This window comes from Narcine bancroftii, chromosome 4 (genome assembly GCF_036971445.1).
Source record: "Narcine bancroftii isolate sNarBan1 chromosome 4, sNarBan1.hap1, whole genome shotgun sequence".
NCBI classification, from domain to species: domain Eukaryota; kingdom Metazoa; phylum Chordata; class Chondrichthyes; order Torpediniformes; family Narcinidae; genus Narcine; species Narcine bancroftii.
The window spans coordinates 90,231,392-90,252,488 of NC_091472.1; the positions used below are offsets into that span (position 1 = coordinate 90,231,392).

General features: G+C 40.0%; 1 protein-coding gene across 7 annotated transcripts in view; it reads right to left on the reverse strand.

Moving 5' to 3' along the window:
• LOC138760804 (son of sevenless homolog 1) overlaps positions 1-21,097 on the reverse strand; it is a 255,322-nt gene that overhangs the window by 156,657 nt on the left and 77,568 nt on the right. The window contains exons 2-3 of one of the 7 annotated variants that reach the window (XM_069931920.1): positions 10,746-10,800; positions 8,817-8,925 (exon numbers count right to left, since the gene is read on the reverse strand). The exons of 5 other annotated variants lie outside the window; for them this stretch is intronic. The gene's annotated coding sequence lies outside the window, so the exon portion shown is untranslated. The remainder of the gene's footprint in view (positions 1-8,816; positions 8,926-10,745; positions 10,801-21,097) is intronic. One more of the 7 variants, XM_069931919.1, reaches the window with a different exon arrangement.

Below are 21,097 nucleotides of genomic sequence, written 5' to 3' on the forward strand. Positions count from 1 at the left end.
TCTTGACTTACAAGCAGAATTTGATCTGGTTTCCACTTGACAGGTGGTTATTAATGCAAACTTGTGGTTCACATTACAAACATGGGAAAAAGGCAAGTCACCCATTAGCCCACCAACTGAAACATCAGGCTACATCAAGGCTGATACCCCAAATTAGAGATCCCTCCAATAACATAACATCTGATCCAACAAAAATCAATGCTGCATTTAAAATTTTCTGCATATCACTCTACAAATCCAAATATGTTTATGATGACACCAAAATGAACCAGTTTCTTAACAATCTTATAATTCTGGTCACTGACCCAAACCATCTTAAGGAAATGGATGCTTCACTCACTTTGGATGAGATTATACTGTCAATTAAAGCAATGCAATCTCATAGAGCCCCAGGCTTGGACAGATTTCCAAGAGAGTTCTATAAAAAGTTTAATAATAAACTAGCCTTGTTATTATTAGTGTTTAATGAACTACTGGAGTAAGGAGTTTTACCGAGAACTTTAACCCAAGCATCAATAAATTTCCTCCTGAAGAAAGACAAGGGCAGCAGGGTTAGCGCAACACTATTATATTGACAATGAATGGGGCTAGTGTTCGAATCCCACGCTGTCTGTAAGGAGTTTGTAAGTTCTTTCCAATTCTGCATGGGTTTCCTCCGGGGGCTCTGGTTTTCTCCAACCATTTGAAATTAGAGTTAATTAGGTGGCATAAGCTCGTGGGCAGAAATGGCCTGTTATCATGCTATATGTCTAAATTTAAAAAAGGATCCCACGTCATGTGGCTTCAAAAGGCTGTTAACTCTGCTTAATGGTGATGTCAAAGTGTTAGTCAAGGTTATAGCATCTCAACTTGAAGGAGTGTTACCAAAGATCATATCGGAAGCACCGAATGATTTCTTAAAAAACAGCGTCACTTGACATTTAACAATCGTACACTCTTCAACATATTTACTCTAAACAATCAACAAGGTCTCTGAAAGTTGTAATTTCTGAAAAAGCCTTTGATCGGATGGAGTGGGAGTATTAAAGAAATTTGGACTTGGTAGCAAGTTTATTCGCCTTCTAAACACTGCATTACAAGCATTGGTTCACACAAACAATACTCACTCTATTTTGCATTAGAAAGCAGTACCCGACAAAGGTGTCCTCTTATTTTTGACATTGGAATCAAACACATTATCAATTGTGTTACAGTCCTCACCTACCTTTAAAGGCATGTTCGAAATGGACTTGAAAAGATTTCATTGTATGCTGATTACTTGCTGTTGTTTGTAACAGACCACAGAGAAGCACTCCCTCTATTCTATCCACACTGGAGGAGGAGTTTGGCTTTTTTTTTCAGGTTATAAATTGAATCTTCAAAAGAGTGAATGTTACTCCATCAATAGAGCAGCTCTGAAACTAAATCAATGAGACCTGCCTTTTCAGTTTAGTCAATCAGATTTCAAAAATCTAGGTGTAAACATCACACACACATCCTTCAATCTCCTAATAAAAAAAATTAATTCTCTTATCAACCAGGTCAAATCAGATTTCAGAGATAGAGCAATTTGCCCCAGTCACTAACAGGGAGAATAAATGTAGTCAAAATGAACATATCAACAAGACTCCTTTACTTGTTTCAAACTGTTCCCCTATTTCTTCCAAAATATTTTTTCACCTCACTGGATAAAATAATTTCCACCTTTATTTGGAAGGGAAAATATCCAAGGGTCCAAAAAGCATTATTGCAAAACTGCAAGAATAGCAGAGAACTTGCTCTTCCCAACTTCCAATTCTACTAGTCTCCAGGTTACAGATCAGATCCGTTCCCAAGTCTAGCTTTAAGTCAAATTTGTAGGTAAGTTGGAACAGGTGCAGCGGGCCAAGCGACCGCATGGTTAGATGGACTGAATCACTGTCCCAGTCGTCTGACTCAAAATGGCACTGGTCCCCCTTCACTCCTGAGGAGAAGCCTGTGATTGTCGCCATGTGTTGCTCGGGGAGGTCCCCTCTTCTAGGTGGTGGACTGTTGGCCAGGGAGTGACGTCGTGACACACTGACATCAGTTCCAGAAACTGGCGCACACGTCACTGAAAATGGGTGTTCCCCTGTACACAATACAAGATATTCAAATAATAAAGTCAGTTACTGATTCACTTTCGAACCGTGTGGACGTTTCTTTATTCCATAGCACTGCTGTAGCAGACACTACAGTGGTGACCACAACAGTTCCAATGTTTTTGGAACCCAACTCGAACGCAACAGGATGCAGGTTACAGTGGCAACGGCAGTGACCAACGGAGTGGGTGTTCATTTGCCACCCTTCTGGGCAAGACAGCCCAAGTATTGGCTGCAACTGGCCAAGTCACAGTTCCAATCAGAGGCATTGTCTCAGAGGACACCAAGTTCTGGCACGTCATCAGCACCTTGGACACCGCCACCGCACCCAAAACAAGCTCCTTCGTGGAGTATCCTCTGATGGAGCTCAAATACAAGCAATTCTGGCAGTTCCTTCTCGATTCCCTGGAACTCTGCTGGCACAAGCACACCATTTGTATCCCAAATATGCAGGACCTGGGCTCATACACGAAAGGATGGCCCTAGCGAACAAACACACAGACCACTTCCTCTTCGAGGCCCTGTTCCTTTCCAAGCTGCTGGTACACATTTCCTCAACAGTTTCCGACATAGATTTCAGCACTCCACACCTGGTAGCCAAGGAGGCAGGCGGACTGTTCCATGCCCCCCATCTACATGTGCCCGTCTACACCATCAACGTTGCCATCTCAGCAACCCCGCCGGGCACCCCAGTCGTAGCTGTGTGATGGGTGGCCAAACAAAAAGAATATTACTTCTATCACTGCAGATGTGGCTGAAATGCCCGGCGGTACATCCCCCCCCCCCCCATATGCTCCTACCCCACCACCAAACAAAACACAACAACAGGAAACGGGCAGGCTGGCTTCCGAAAGTGGCCTTGGCTGTTGGCGCTCAAAGGCCTACTCTACCTCAAGGACCAACGAATGAAGAGGGATTTCCTAGTTGACATGGGCGCAGAGATAAGCCTCATTCCACTGACGTATTTTGAGACTGAACACAACCCCAAGGGCCTCCCACTGCAAGCAGCCAATGGTTCCTCCATCCCGAGCTACATCACCTGCCTGGTCACAATCCACACAGCGGACACAGTTCTCCAGTGGGACAGGCCTTACTTGGACCAGACTTCCTCTGGGTACAAACTTTTGGTGGATGTGACCAGATGCCGGTTAATGAACACTCCCACCACCACTTTCCAATTGTTGCCCCTCACCCTACTGGGGCCCAATTTCCATGACACCTAAACCACCACATGGCGTGGAGCACCACATCGAGACCGCCAGACCTCCAGTGCATGCACAGGCTCAGTGCCTCCCACAAGACAAACTCCAGCAAGCCATGGCTGAGTTCGCCAACATGGAGAAGCTGGGGATTGTTCACCATTGAAACAGCCTCTGGTCCTCCCCACTTCACATGGTGCAGAAGAGCTCCGGCAGCTGGCCCTGTGCGGCGACTACAGGCAGCTGAACGATGCTACAGTCCCAGAGAGGTACCCTATCCCACACGTCCAGGACTTCGCCATGAGGCTCCAGGGCTGCTGAGTCTTTTCCAAGATAGACCTCATCAAAGAGTACCACCCGGTGCATCCCAGCGACATCCCAAAAATGGCCATCATCACACCCTTCGACCTTTTCGAGTTTCTATGGATGCCGTGTGGACTGAAGAATGCAGCCCATACATTCCAGCAGCTGATGAATGTGGTCGGCAGGGACCTCAACTTCATCTTCGTCTACCTGGATGACATCCTCATCGCCAGCCCCAATCCCAGTACACACAGGACGCACCTGACTCATAGTGAACCCAGCCAAGTGCCAGTTCAGCCTAGAGACAATAGATTTCCTGGCACACCATATCACCCAAGAGGGACCCACACTAGACAAGGTAGAGGCCATACAGAACTTCCCTAAGCTGAGCACGATCAAAGGCCTGCATGAGTTCCTGGGGATGGTGAACCTTTATCAGCACTTCCTGCTGAAAGCAGCCACCCTCATGCAGCCCCTGTTCCACCTCGGTGACAAGATGCTCCAGTGGATGCCGAACACCACAGAAGCATTCCAGACCACGAAAGTGGCACTAGTGTGGGCCACAGTCCTAGCCCACCCAGACTCAATCTCTCCTCTGGCCTTTACAATGGATGCGTTGGACAGAGCAGGAGCAATGGGTCAATGAGCAGTGGCGCACCTGATCTTCTTCAGCAAACACCTCTGGACGCCTGAGCTCAAATACAGTGCATTCGACTGCGAGCTGTTGCCCCTGTGCGTGGTGATACAATACTTGCGGTACATGTGAAAAGGAAGGGTCTTCACCACCTATATAGACCACAAACCGCTCACCTACGCACTCAGCAAGGTCTTAGATCCATGGTCGGCAAGGCAACAGCGTCACCTCCCCTTCATCTTAGAGTACACAACGGACATTTGCCACGTCGCAGGCAAGTCCAACATGGTGGCTGATGTGTTATCCAGACCCACGATAGTCGCCACCTCAGGGGGCTTGACGTCGTCCAGCTGGTCAAGGACCAGACAGAGGACGCAGACATCCAGGCCTACTGGATGGCCATCACCAGCCTGAAGGTCTGGAATTTCTGCCCCTCACCAGTAGGCCCGTCTCTATGTGCAAGATTGCCACAGGTTTCTCTAGACCCATCCTACCTGTGACCTGGTGACGGCGGGTGTTTGACCAGATCCATGGCCTGTCCCTCCCCTCCATAAGGTCCATGGTCCGCCTGTTGTATGACAAGTTCATGTGGCATGGCCTCTGCCGTGACATGACCCTTTGGTCTAAAACCTGTTTGCAGTGCCAACACGCCAAGGTGCACAGACACACCAAAGCCCTACTCAAGACTTTCGAGCCAGCACAGCGTTGATTTGAGCACGTGCATGTGGACATTGTCGGCCCCCACCCCATAAGCCAAGGTATGCAGTATCTGTTCACAACAATCAACCGTTTTACCCATTGGCCAAAAGCCATACCCCTACCCACATGCGACACAGAGACTTGCGCCAGAGCCTTTTTATCCACTTGGGTCGCACACTGCGAAGTCCCAACCCACATCACCTCAAACGGACTGAGGGGCACAGTTCACTTCCTTACTCTGAGCTAATCTCACCAAATTCTGCGGCAGCTAGTTGCACCACACCATGGCCTATCACCCTCAGGCAAACGGTCTAGTCAAGCATTTCCACCGCTAACTGAAGGCAGCCCTAAAAGCTCGACTACAAGGCCCAAATTGGATGGACAAACTTCCATGGGTGCTCTTAGGCATCTGTACAGCACCGAAGTCCTACCAGCCTCATCCACTAAGATGGTGTACAGTTTCCCACCTACCATCCCCAAGGACATTCTCTTCGACCCCACCCCCCACCCCCCAGCTCACAGTCCAGCACCCTAGACATCCTCCAGAGGTTGAAGGTGCAAGTGGGTAAACATGTGCCCCCACCACCTCCTGATGGTATCATCTTTACACTGGGCATTGGCAGACGACATGACAGGTTCACTATCAATCACTTCAAAGCAGTGCACCTGGACTTGGGCCTGCTGGCCCCAGATCCCTTAGGTCGGACACAGAGGTCACCCACCCAGAGACTGTACAGTAACCTGCTCAGAGGGCATCAGGGATTCTGTTGCGGGGGGGGGGGGGGGGTGGGGAGCAGACACTACACAGGTACATTTAGCGTCAGTCAGTCAAATGTTTGTCTTAGTATATAGCATACATTTTACTTTTCTATGCATATAAAACTACTGGAGTCAATTTCATCAAGAGAGGTAATGTGATCTGGCTTAAAATGGTGGACGGCATTCTCCTTCCTGGAGCCAATGAACTACTGAAGCCACGCGTAGTCCGTTTGGAAATACGAGTTGTCTGTAAGTCAGATGTTCGTAACCCGGGGACTGACTGCACTGGGCAGCACATATGCACAAGCTAAATTACTGGTGCATTTCCCTGAGCTCTCCTAGTGTAAACTGGAAGAGTCGTCTTGTAAATTGTCATCTTTCGCCACTATTCATTGCCCACGAAACTCTCTAACCACACTGACAACCCAGTGGTGCTCAATACAGTAAAAACTTGATATCAGATTAGACGACACTTCAAGTGGGCAGCAGCATCAGCTCAAGGTCCCTTAACAACAATCACCTATTTTCACCTTCAGTCACTGATTCTTTTTTTAAAATAAATGACAAACCAAAGGTATCAAATGTCTTCAAGATCTTTATGTGGGCAGAGTGTTCAGCACCTTCACCTCTCTGTCACACACATATGACTTACCTGCATCACATTTATTTTGTTACTTTCAGATTCGACATTTTATTTCAAAGATGTAACTGGGAAGATCTAATATCAGCTAATCCAGGAGCTTGAGGGACATTTTCAAAAATCTATAGTTCTATTTTGTCAATTAAAATTCATTCACTTTCCAAAATAAATACAGAATAGAAGCAAGATATGGAATTGGAAATAGGGGAGAAATTGATGGAAGAAACTATTGAGAGAATTCGTTCTACCACCTCCTACTCCCACTTGGGACTCATTCAGTTCAAGGTGCTGCAAAGGGTTCACTTTTCAAAATCCAGACTGTTAGCCATTCATCCTGAAATAAAGGACAAATGGAATAAGTGTAATGGCTTCCCTTTCCACCAAAGTCACACTTAATCAATGCCCCAAATTACAAGGGTTCTGGAGCAGAGTTTTCAGCACACTATCTAAAATATTTAAAGTCAATTTGCAACCATTGACTGCAACATTTGGAATCTCCGACAAATTCCTAAATTTCCTGCAGAAAGACATGATTGCATTTGCATCCCTATTCGCACAGCATCTAATCTTGGTACCCTGGATGTCTGGCAGAAGTCCTTCTATTACACAATGGATTAAGGATATCAGTTTTCTGTTTTAAAAAAAGAAAATAGGAGCACAATATATATCTGGTCATATGTGGCTCTTGAGCCATGGTTTGGCCACCCCAGTATAAACAATCTAAGCATCTTCCCTTCAAGAAGTCTTTCATACCATTTGAGTACAGGAACATGTTTTGAAAGATGTCCATCACAATCTACACTGGAAATTAAGACTTCCACAGTTATGTTGAATGGTTCAGTACATGGAGTATGAATGTAGAAGGCTTGAGAAGTTAGCATACCTCCCATCCTTTGAAGACATCTATGTGAGGTGCTGCCTCAAAAAGCTAGTCAACATCATAAAGGACCCTATCACCTGCTCACAATCTCTTCAGCAAGGTGTAGAATCCTGAAGTCCAACACCTCCAGGTTCAAGAACAATTTCTTTCTAATAACTATCAGGCTCTTGTACCTCCCCTAATTACACTAATCATAAACATGAACAATCACAAAAGGTTGTCTGCACTATTGTAAATGCCACTTTATTTCTTGCACCATGGTAACTGTGAATGCTTATCATCGATCTTTTGTGTTTTATTCTCTTTTTGGGGAGAGAAATAATTTTTTTTCTTAAAGTACAGAATAGGTAAAGACATTGAAAAGTGGAACTAGATGGGATTGGGGTAACCTAAAGTTGGAAAAAAATGTTTAATTAGGTTTAAGACTGTCCAGAAAGTGTATGATGTGCTATTCCTCAAGTTTATGTCTATCCTCATCACTGTAGGAATGATTGAGAGAAATGAAATGGTTGGCAGCAGGAAGCTCAAGCTGAGCAAACAAACATACAGTCCTTGTTCTGCCTGAGGTGAGATAGGGTTCTGAGGAAGTACAAAAAATGGAGGAGTTATAGGTATGGGTTTTATCAATGACAGTGAGGGGAAATCCATGTTTATTTAAGAAAGGGGTAATTTCTGATGTCCTGAGGTGCAAGTCCCAATCCTGGGAGCAAATGCATCAGAAGTGGAGGAATTGGAAGAAAGGGCTGGCACCCTTACGAAAAACAGGGTGAACAGAGATATAATCCAAGTAGCAGTAAGCGTCAGAGGGTTTGCAACATATAAACCATGCACGGACACAGAGAGGACAAGGAAGATAGATGTCAAAAACAATTCAGGTAAATTTAAGGACTTAGTCAAAAATGTCAGTGAAGTTGATGAAATTGTCAAGTTCTGCAAGGGTTCAAGAGGGAGCAACAATGTAACTGAGGAAGACTGTGAGAGAGGTAACAAAGTAAGAATGGAACAGGGACTGTTCTACATACCTGACAATAAGGCAAGAATAGCTAGGGCCTGCACATGTGCCAATATCTGCACTCTGACTCTGGAGTAAATGGGAAGAATCTAATAAAAAGTAGTTAATGGCAAGGACAAGTTCCACAAAGAGGAGTGCTAGTCGACGGGGATTGGACGGTTCTGCATTTGAGAAAGAACTGAAGAATGAATGTGCAAGAATGTGGAGACAGAGAGTTGGAATTCTTCAGAGGTGGAGATTGCAAGTGGTGTCCTCGAACAGCTATTTACAGCAGGGACATATGCCCCCACCCTCCGCCTTGGAGATGCAGCACATTTGAGGGGCCCCATGGACTGAAATCCTTAATAAGGGGGGCCCACGTGTATAGGGAGGGACAGAAACTAAATAGATTAAACATTTTTGGGGGGAAGGAAAGGACTTTGCTGCTGGGCTTTGCTGTGCAGATGCCAAGCAACATGATATTTTTTCCCCAAAGTATTTGGAGTCAGCTTACAATGACCTAGGTAAATGCAGAAAATTAACAATATTTTCAGAGCATTCCATGCTTCAACATGATTGACTGACATGAAACCAGCTTTGGCTATGAATTACCTTCCATGTAGTTTTCCTCTTTTGAAAGGTTCTGCTCCATATTTCTCACATCCACAAGCATTCTCATTTTGCCTTGAGTTTTCGTAATGATATGTCCTCCTTCTGCTAGCTTTAATTGAAGAAGGTATGCATTGTTCATCATTTTCCATAAAATTTAAGCCAACTTTTGAGCTAACCCTTGTGAGAAGTTATTTCCTTTTGTAATAGTAATTTTTGTTACTTTCAGAAATAATTTTACCCATGAGTTCCTCGGAATAAAAGAAGTGTCAGCAGTATTCGATGCAATACTTATTGTGTGGTTTCACTACATCTCTGCAAAATCCTTTTCTGCTCATTTGTTAAAGCAAGCTAAAACATTTGGAAACCATACATCACAGAAATTAGAAAGGGGTCTTCTTGCATCATAAAAGATAAGTGAATTGATTGTTAAAAAAGGAAATGCTCATACTATCATTGAGTCACTTATTTTGCCATCAGTACCAATAATATCTAGCATCATGAACTGAAATGCCAAAGAGATTATTCAGGCAATTCCACTGTTTCCAGAAGAAATGATGAGATGGCATGGGACACTGAAAAACATTTAGTCATTTCATTAAAATCCAAGAAATTCTCTTTACAATTAGACAAATTCACTCTGCAAAAGAACGACATTCTTCTCAGGGCTTATGCCAGATTCTGGAATAGAAACAAGCCAATGGAAGAAATACTGTTTGCCAAAAGGATTAAAACAAATACTAAGGGACTGATTACTTTCAAAAAGTTAACAAACAATACCTCATTTGAGAGTATAGATGCCTATGCAACTGATGGTGCTGCTTCAATGGTTGGAGGGCTCATCACACACTTTAAAAATTTTATACCTTTAGTCTTTACTGTACTTAAGGAACACTTAATGGCTAAAAACTAAGAAGGAAGTTTAAATACTTCACTTTCAATTGTCATAAAGATTGTAAACTTTATAACATCACATTCCCTTCAAGACTGTCTATTCCAGAAGCTGTGTGAAGAAATGACAAACATTTCCAGATACTGCTGCTGCATGCCAAGGTGAAATGGCTGTCCAAAGGAAATGGTCTTCATCATTTTGTTGCACTCTGGGACACGATTATTTCCTTTCTTTCTCAAAATGAGCATGGAGAAAAACTCGTTGATGCAAAGGTGGACATATTTTATCTGGCAGATATCTGACAATTTATTGAACAAGACCTTGCAGGGTAAAGAAAGTAATCTCATTGATAGTAAGTAATCCATTTTGTTTCTTTCCTTAAAAAGCTCAAAGTCTATTGGAACAATATCAGACACTGGTAATTTTTACAATTTCCAATATGATCACGAAAGGAGAAAGATGATATTACTGATTATATGAAACACCTAAAGCAAATACACATGCTGTAGATCTCCAGGAAGGGCATTATTGGTCACATTTACAAATAGAAAGGGGAGATGGTAGACATGAGGAATGGAAGTCCCATAACATTGTTAAATATTAATTTGAAAGACAAAGGCATTGTCAATCAACTCAAGTCTGCTCTGGGACAGAAGATCCACCCAACCAAATTGTTGTTGGTCCTCCAGCAGGAAAATCTATGAGAGCCTCGTGCTACTCTGAGGTACCATTGCCGAACAGAAGAGTTGACATCTACCTAGTCAGCTTGGACCAGGAGAAGGCTTTCTACAGGATATCACACTTGGACATGATGGACATGGCCTCCAAAATGGGCTTTGGGGAGAGATTCAGAAATTGGATTAAACTCTACACAGACGCGTAGTGCAGTTGAAATCAATGTCCCAATAAGCTAACGGTCTGTCGAGCAAAAATAATACTCTTAAGCAAGCAAAAGACATTTTTGAAATACCTAACAGATATACGAGAAGACTTCATTACTATACCTTTACTATTACTATAATTACTATACATTTTCCTACCTTTAAAAAGGATGCATATAATTGATAAACAAAAAAAACTGCAGATGCCTGAAATCTGAAATTAGAAGCAGAATATTCAACATTAAAGTCATGCACATCGATGAAAAGAAAAGTAGGCAGCATTTCAGGTTGGAAACTGCATTAGAATCAGTGAAAAGTTAGAAATAGAACATGTTTTACGTTGTAGACAATGAGATAGATGGAAAGACCAAAGGGAAAGTTGTGATTGGTTGGAGACCAAGAGAGCGAACAGAGGTGCTGACTGTCAAGTTTATTATCATCCGATTGCATTCTCTGGTCCTTGGTGTGAAACATGCAACCAGATATAACACACATTCAAATAATACACATGCAAGACATGTTTTCATATGCACAATTAAATAAATATTGTTCTGTGAATATGAGAATCTCAGATGGTTAAGAAGTGATCCGCTCTGCCACTCTTATGGTCCTGTGGATTGACCTCCGATCCATTTCTCTGCAACAACCATACTACACTGTGATACAACTGACCGAGACGCTCTCAATAGAGCTCCTGTAGAAGGTTGACATGATGGTGGCTGGTGGTCTTGCCGGCTTCAACCTTCAGTTTGCTGGCTTCAGTTGCTGTTGCGTCTTCCTGACAAGTGAGGAGATGTGTATCCACGAGTCACTAGTTTAGTGAACTGCAAAGAACTTGGTGCTCTCCACTACAAAGTTGTTGATGTATATTGGAGGGTAGTAATCTCTGGTCCTCCTGAAATCCATGACTATCTCCTTTGTCTGGTCCATGTTAAGACTCAGGTTGTTACTCTCACACCACATTACGAGATATTCCACCTCTTCTCTGTAGGGTGACTCATTGTTGCTGCTGATGAGGCCAATTCCTATAGTATGATTAGCAAACAATGACTGTTGGAGCTGGGTCTGGCAATGCACTTGTGGGTCAGTAGCATGAACAAGAGTGGGCTGAGCGCACAGTCCTGAGATGTGTCAGTGCTCATCATGACGGTGCTCAAACTTGTGCTACCAACCCAGAAGGACTATGGTGTTTCCCTTAGGAAGTCCAGAATCCATTTAGAGAGAGGGGTGTTGATACCCAGCGGGGACAGCTTCTCCAACAGCTTCTAGGGAATGATCGCTTTAAACGCTGAGCTGAAGTCGATGATCAGCAACCTGGTGTTCGAGGTGTCGTTTTCCATGTGGATCAGGATGGAGCGAATGGACAAGGTTATAACATCGTCAGTGGAATCGGGATGATGGTGGCCATCTTGAAATGTGCAGGAACAATGAACTGCTGCAGTGAGGTGCTGAAGATGTCCGTAAAGACCTCTGTCAATTGGTCTATGCAGTCCCTCAGTTCCCGACCAGGTCTGTTGTCTGGTCCTGAGAGTTCATCAGGGGTTCACGGAGCTTTCTTTGGCATAATCCTCTTCTTCTTATCAAACGTTCAGTCTATCGGGAAGGGAGCCAACATTATCTTTGACTCTCAATGTTGATTTGTAATCTGTTATGGTCTTGATTCCTTGCCAAATGCATCCCACGTTGCCAGTGTCACACAGCTATTGATGGATTCTCTGTGTAGCGCATCGAATGATTCAAAGACTTGTTGACTCAAACCAAGGCTTTTATTAGCAAAAGACTGGAGCGTATTACATAGAGGTCGACCAGTCCAGACTGACCTGGGTCTGGTTAGGAGCAGCCCTTTATGACCTGCCAGTAGGTGGGGCTATGGCTCTCAGCCAATCATTATTACTATATGTAAATATATACAAATATATACATTGGTTATAGTATCCTGTCTATCACACTCTGTGCATACCCTTCCTTTACCTTCCAGATCGTACAGGAGAATTTAGCCCTGGCTGATCTTAGTGCCATCTTGTCCCCCCTCCTGAAGGCAGCATCATGAGCTCTGAGAAGTGCTCAAATCTCTGCATCCAATCATGCCACTGGTTGTGACTGAGGAAGTAGTGAAGGTATACAAGTCATGTGATCTGTTTGTAGGAATGTAAATATAGCAAGAAGAATGAAAAAAGGGAGAAAAAAATGTTGGAACTGTGAGATATAGAACACATCAACAGCTGAAATTCAGAGACAAAAGGGAATGTTGAAAATAGGCAGGATCTGTTGAAATCAAAAATCTAATGATACTGATTAATAGCCATTTAACAAAGGAGGTTGTTGCCCGCCGAACTGTGAGGCTCCAAGATGCACGGTTTGAGGCGAGATCAGCCCACTGGTGGTGGTCAATGTGGCAGGCACCACAAGCTTTCTTTAGGCAGTCCTGTTACCTCTTCTTTGGTGCACCTCTGTCTCGGTGGCCAGTGGAGAGCTCGCCATATAACACGATCTTGGGAAGGCGATGGTCCTCCATCCTGGAGACGTGACCTACCCAGCACAGTTTGATCTTCAGCAGCGTGGATTCGATGCTGTCGGCCTCTGCCATCTCGAGTACTACACAAAAGAGTCTGGAAAAACAACCAACTGAAAAACCTCACAAAGATTAGCGTATACAGAGCTGTTGTCATACCCACACTCCTGTTCGGCTCCGAATCATGGGTCCTTTACCGGCATCACCTATGGCTCCTAGAACGCTCCCACCAGCGTTGTCTCCGCTCCATCCTCAACATTCATTGGAGCGATTTCATCTCCAACATCGAAGTACTCGAGATGGCAGAGGCCGACAGCATCGAATCCACGCTGCTGAAGATCAAACTGCGCTGGGTAGGTCACGTCTCCAGAATGGAGGACCATCGCCTTCCCAAGATCGTGTTATATGGCGAGCTCTCCACTGGCCACCGAGACAGAGGTGCACCAAAGACGAGGTACAAGGACTGCCTAAAGAAATCTCTTGGTGCCTGCCACATTGACCACCGCCAGAGGGCTGATCTCGCCTCAAACCGTGCATCTTGGTGCCTCACAGTTGTGTAGTAGCAAAGGTAAATATACATCACAAATGTTTCAGGCTAAGTCCTTCATCAAGGTGTGAGGAATGTGAGAGATGTCCAAACAAAAGGGGGGGAAGGGGAGGGGGGGGTGGTGAGGGTGGGTGATTTGTGGGGGGGGGGGGAGAGAGAAGAAGAGGGGGAAATAGGGACCCCCAGAAAGAAAAGCACAAGGCTAGAGCAGCTTTGATGCATTCACTGCGAGAAAAAATGTAAGAAACTGCACTAGTGTTTTTTTCATGTTTTTTTTAGTCAGTTCTAAGACATAATATTGATTAATCTGGGAGCTGGCGCTGTTGTATATTCAAAATGAACAGACCAAGCAAACAAAATGTTCATTAATATACAGTGAGTTCTTGAAGTTTGGGTTTATATTTGCTGTATACGATAAACACGCACCTTTTTGCCTATTATGCCAACAGACTTTGACAAATGAATCAATGAAAGCAGGCCTTCTTGAAGCTCATTTGAGGGTAAAACATCCTAACCATGTCAATTCAAAATATTTTAAATCACTGAAAGAGAAGTTTGAAAATAGATCAAAAATCACTTCATTCTTCATTGCACAAACTACAGCCCTGAATCGTACCCTTGAAATTTCTCTGCTGATAGCAAAACATGGAAAGAATCATACAATTGGGGAGGAACTGATTAAACCTGCAATATCATTGTTTCTAAAAACAGTTCTGCAAAAGAATGACAAAGTTGTCCGAGCAATGCCATTGAATAATACTACTGTCTGAAACAGAATAGATGACATGGGTCAAGATGTTGAAAAATAGCTTATTGAGAAGTTGAAATCACTAAAGTTCTCAATACAACTGGATAAATTGTAAGGGACAGTGAGGGTCTGTTATTGGCATATGTGAAATATACTGATCAGGAAGAGTATCAAGAAGATGTTTTGTGAATCATTAGAAACAACCACTATTGCAGTTGATAGCTACAGCAAACTCAAAAATTATTTGGATGAAAATGAAATTCCAAAAGGAAACGTATCTTGTGCAACAGATGGTGTGCCTGCTATGATGGGTAAAAAAAAAACAGGACATTTAAAATTAATGCAGGATGAAAATCCAAACATATTGGTTGTGCATTGTGTTATCCACTGAGAAAACTTAGTTGCCAAGAAAGTTTCCCCGTTCTACACAGGATACTGTATTCTGTGATCAAGTTGATCAATGCCATCAAAGCTAATGCCAAATGTGAACGTCTGTTTAAGCAGTTTTGTGTCAAAAAAAAATGCAGAACATGTGAGATTATTGCACTAGTTTTGTGATCGATTGCCAACAGACTTTGACAAATGAATCAATGAAAGCAGGCCTTCTTGAAGCTCATTTGAGGGTAAAACATCCTAACCATGTCAATTCAAAATTGGAATATTTTAAATCACTGAAAGAGAAGTTTGAAAATAGATCAAAAATCACTTCATTCTTCATTGCACAAACTACAGCCCTGAATCGTACCCTTGAAATTTCTCTGCTGATAGCAAAACATGGAAAGAATCATACAATTGGGATCATACTAAGGGATATGAGACTGTTTGATTTCCTAAGTGAGTTTTTGAAGGACAAACCTGAAATGAAGCTCTTGCTAACACCAGATGGCAAAGCTTAAGCGAGTTACTTGATAAATATTTTTGAGAAACTAAGTACATAGAACAAGCAACTCCAAGTAGCAAGTACAATGCCTGTTGATGCAAAAACAAAGATATTTGGATTCATGACACTTCTAGAATTATGCCAAAGAATATTTTTGCAAGAAATTTCAGTCAATTCTATTGGTTGGATAAGTGTGAGGTAAATAATGTTGCTACAAATATCATTGTTGACCATTTGAAAATGTTGGTTACTGACTTCAATGATAGATTTTGTGATTTAAAGGTGATGGAGTTTCGCTTTTGGATAACTCAGCCATTGCCGGTGGACTTAACTGAAGTTCCAGTGCAATACCAAGAGTTATCGGAGTTCCAACATGATGAATCTGTGAAAACTCTGTTCAAAGTGAAAGGAACCATGATGTGGCTGTCTAATGAGATCAAAAGGAAATATTCAAACTCAACTACTTAAGCAAGGGAACTATTGACACATTTTCAATAGTCTTATTTAGTAGAATGTGCCTTCAGTGCTGTTCGTGATTTGCTACAAGAGAATCCGACTGGGAATTACAAAATATGGAGATTTAAGGATGAAACTACAACAAAATAAGTCCCTCAAATAAAAAAAATCTGCAGCCAGGGACAGGGGCAAGGTTCCCACTGAAGTGACAACAATTGTTGAATGTGTATTTGAAGTAGTAGTTGAATATGAAATATGTGTTCCAGTGTATTCCCGATCTTAACTGCATTGAAATACACTTGCAGTAAATTATTTAATTAAAACTTCTTTTGAATATATAACTTTTCTTCCGCTAATGGTGGGGCGTACTTTTTTTAAAAAAATTTAAGTGGGGCCTAGGGCAAAAAAGGTTGAGAACCACTGGTTTAGAGGAATATGGGCCAATGCAAGGGAAATGGGACAAGTTTGGGGAGGCAATTACATCAGCGGGCCCAAAACACCTGTTTCTATGCTGTATAACAGGCTTAAGCAACATTAGTGTAGTTAGTATGAAAAATTATGGTGACTGAGTGATCCTCAGATGGCCCTATTACTTGCTCTCACACTTCATGAATGTTATTTCTTCCTTTTTTTTTGAAACTTTATTTAAAGATTTTATTACATGAATAAAACAAAGAAATTACATTTAAAGAAAAAATAAAAATGAAGTAATTATTACAACACAACATTAATAACCTAACTTAAATCAATCTAACCCCCCCTTTATATACGACCACTTAAAAAAAACTATATATAAAAATACCCCACCCTTCCCCCCAAAATAGAGAGTGAAGAATTAATAAAGTTAGTAATATTATATATAAAAAAGCACTCACAAACAAAAGAAAATAACAAGTAAAAATATTAATAAAAAAAATTATCAAATCTAAAATATCACACATAAAACATATTTAAATCAGACTTAATTGCAAGTACTTAATAAATGGAGTCCACTTCAGCTTATAAAAAGACATCTTATCTTGAATTGAAAAAGATATCTTTTCCATAATTAAACAAGACTTCACCTCTAAATACCACCTATCTAAGGTTAGTATATTTCTATCTTTCCAAGTAAGCGCTATACATTTCTTAGCCACTGCTAAGGCTAAATAGATAAAAGAAATCTGATAATCATTTAAGCCTAAATCGATTAATGATTGCATATTCCCTAATAAAAATATATCAGGATCTAATACAACATAGATATTATATAAACTATTAAATATAGATTGAATACCTTTCCAAAACTGTTGCAATCGATCACAAAACCAAACTGTATGTAAAAAAGTATTAGCCGTCTGATCACAACGAAAACAACAATCTACCTTACTAAGACCAAACTTTTTTAATTTCTCTGGTGTTAAATATAATTGATGTATAAAATTATAATTAATCATCGCTAATCTAGCATTAATCAATTTCTGAATACTATTCTGACAAATTTCCATTCAAGCTTCTTCAGCTATTATAGAACCTAAATCTTTTTCCCATTTCAACTTATCTTTATCCCAGTCTGTCTTATTTTCATTTTCTTGTAAAATACAATACAAATCAGATATATACCCCTTTTTTGGTATGGAAAGTACACATTTCTCAAAACTAGTTTCAGGCAATAAAATCATATGTCGGCCACATACAAATGATCTTAACTGATAATATACAAATACAAAATTTCCACTAATACCAAATTTCCTTTGTAATTCCTCAAAAGAACAAACACATCCTTCAAAAAAACAATCTGATAAATTTTTTATTCCTTTCCTTTCCCATTGTTTCAAAGTAATATTGGAGACTGTAAAAGGAACAAGTTGATTATTATATAATGGCAATCGACCAGACCATTTATTTTTAAGCCCCAATTTATTAAGTTTACTTGTCCATAAATTCAGTAAATGTTTCAATATTGGTACATCATAAGTTTGTAATAAATTTTTATTCCATCGAAACAAAAACTCATGTGGAAATTTTTCCAAAATAACTGCCATTTCTATCTTTGCCCAACTAGGTGGGTCCTCCGTATTCATTAATGCACTAAGAAATTTAAATTGAGCTGCCTCATAATAATGTTGAAAATTCGGTAATCTCAAACCTCCAAATTGAAAATCCCACATCAAGTTTCTCATTGCTACCCTCGGAAATTTTCCCTTCCATACAAAATCTCTAACTGCTTTATATAAATCCTTAAAAAAACTTTTTTTTTTTAAAAATAAAGAATTGATTGAAACAAATACTGTATCCGAGGAAAAATATTCATTTTTATAGTGTTAATCCTCCCCAATAAACCTAAAGGTAAATCCTTCCACCTAATCAAATCTAACATAATCTTTTTTATTAAAGGAAGATAATTAATTGAATATAAATCTTGATATTCTGTATTAACATTAATTCCTAAATATTTAATTTGTTTAGTCCACTTCAAATTTATAATATTTTAATATATTGAATAATCATCTTTACAAATTGACAAAATTTCACTTTTAGCCCAGTTTACCTTATAACCAGATAATTGACCATAACTTTCTAAAGATTCTTGAATTGCTGGTAAAGAAATATCAGGATCCACCAAATATAATAAAACATCATCAGCAAATAAATTAATCTTATATTCCTCATTCAAAACTCTCATACCCTTAACATTTTCATTTGGACGTATTAATTGTGCCAAAGGTTCAATAACTATGGCAAATAAAGCAGGTGACAATGGACATCCTTGCCTAGTAGACCTTGTTAAATCAAAGGATTCTGAAATCTGCCCATTGGTAGCAACTCTAGCCTTCGGTCTATTATATAAAGCCTTTATCAATCCAATAAATGAGGAACCAAAACAAAATTTCTCAAGTACTTTAAATAAAAGCTTCCATTCCACTCTATCAAAAGCCTTTTCTGCATCCAACGAAACCACTATTGGATAATTCATTTGAGATTTAGATTTGTTTATCAAAGTTATTAAATGCAAAATATTATCAGACGCATATCTATTTTTTATAAATCCTGTTTGGTCTTTATGTATTATTTTAGGTAAATATTGAGCTAATCTATTAGCCATAACTTTAGCTACAATTTTATAATCCACATTTAACAACGATATTGGTCGATAAGAAGAAACCTGTAAAGGATCTTTATCTTTTTTTGGTATAACTGTAATTATAGCATTAGAACAAGATTCAGGTAATTGGAAAGTTTTATAAATTTGCTGTATTACATCCTTATAAATAGAAGATATATCAACATAAAAAGTTTTATAAAACTCTACAGAAAACCCATCTTCACCAGGTGCCTTTCCATTTGGCATATCTCTTATTTCCATTTCAATTTCATTTTCTGTAAAAGATTTATCCAACTCTTGTCTATCTTCTTGATTCAGTTGTGGCAATTTAATATTTTTCAAAAAAAATCTATTGCATCTTCAGTTACATCTTTACATTCTGAAGTATATAATTTTTTACAAAAATTACAAAATTCCTCATTAATTTATTTTTGTCTAAAAGTAATGCCCGATTTCTTTCTAATTGCTGGTATAATCCTAGATAATTGTTCTTTTTTCAACTGCCATAAAAGGACTTTATGAGCTTTCTCACCCCATTCATAAAACTTATGTTTAGTCCGATTCATTAAACATTCAAACCGATATGTTTGTAATTAATTATATTTACATTTTAAATTAGTTAACTGATTCTTTTGCATTTCAGTAGGATTTTTTTGAAATTCTTTTTCAGTAACAGTTATCTTTTTCTCTAAATCTTCAATCTCTCTAATTCTCTCTTTCTTTACTTTAGAAGCATAACTAATAATTTGACCTCGTAAAAAAGCTTTCATTGCATCCCATAAAACAAAATGACTAGAAACAGAATTAATATTATTACTAATAAAAACCTCAATTTGTTTTTTTAAATAACTAATAAATTCTGGTTTTTGTAATAGCATAGTATTAAATCTCCATCTTGGGGTTCTCTGAACATCTTGCGAACTCTGATATTCTAATAATAGTAATGAATGATCTGAAACCAACCTTGCCTTATAATCCACAGATATAACTCTATCTTGCAAATGCGTTGAAATTAAAAAATAATCAATTCTTCAAAAAGAATTATGGTGTGAAGAGTAAAAAGAAAAATCTTTCTCTGTAGGATTAAATCTTCGCCAAATATCAACTAAATTCAAATCTGTCATCATATTAGTCACTTGCACTGCCATTTTAGATTTCTTAATTGCTCTTGGATACTTGTCCAATAAAGGCTCCAATACCACATTTAAATCTCCCCCAATCATCACATTAGAATTTGCTTGTCCAAGTAATAATGTTATTTCTTCCTAACAAAACCTCCTAAGCACCAAGCTCCAGTAACTTTTCAAATGGTTATTCTTCATGTAAAACCTTTGTCAGTCAGGGAATAATTTTAATGAAATACACAGCCAAACTAGTCCACAGACCTTTAAACAAGTGCAATTTACACTGAGAATTCGTAAGCAATCTAGAAGGAAATATCTGGGTAACTGAGGCAAAAATCAAAATGCTCTGAGTGAAATAATCTAAATGCAATGAAAAATTACTGAGAAATGCAGCCACAAAGAATGCTGTATCTGGTAAGAAAGAAGCAGTTGGCATTTCAAGTCAATGCTGTCTCATCTATTGAGTTGAGCAAGTGGTCAGATAGATCAGTAAAGTTACGAGGAGGGGAAAATGGGATTGCCACCCTTAACTCCACAAGATGGCTGAAGCCATATCTTTATGGATCCCTCTGGTCATAGAATTTATGAAAATAAATTAAAGGAAAACTGGGAAGTGGAGAAAGGATGATGGTCAAAATTTGTTTAGAGGAAAAAAAAGTGACATCTTGGGTGATTGGCATGGATCCCCACAGAAACCCCACATAGAAATCTTACAACTTTTGGAAGTAGAAAGTCATCTGATTAAAAGCAGAAGAGCATGCAAATTTATTAATGGAAGAGAACATCTTTAATGCATTTCTCCAGCATGTGACCAAATACAAACAGCAGTTCACACCAGAAGCTGGTGAAATATTGACCCATAATCTATTTCTCGTTGCTTGATTATAAGGTCTGAAGTCTAGAACCAGCTAGCATCACAAACATTCAAGTTGAGGACAACAATTATAACCAAGCAGAATATGAAGCAAATCAGCGATGTTGTAAGTAAATCTGCTCTTCATCTATGACTTGCAGTAACCAGCAAACAAAGATGGGCAGAGGCATTATTCACTCATTTCAGTCCCAATATTTCCAAATAAGCTAAATAGAATTCCCTTAATAATTTCAGCCCATGCGAAAACCAGGTAATACACAATAATCTATCCAGTGCTAAATTCAA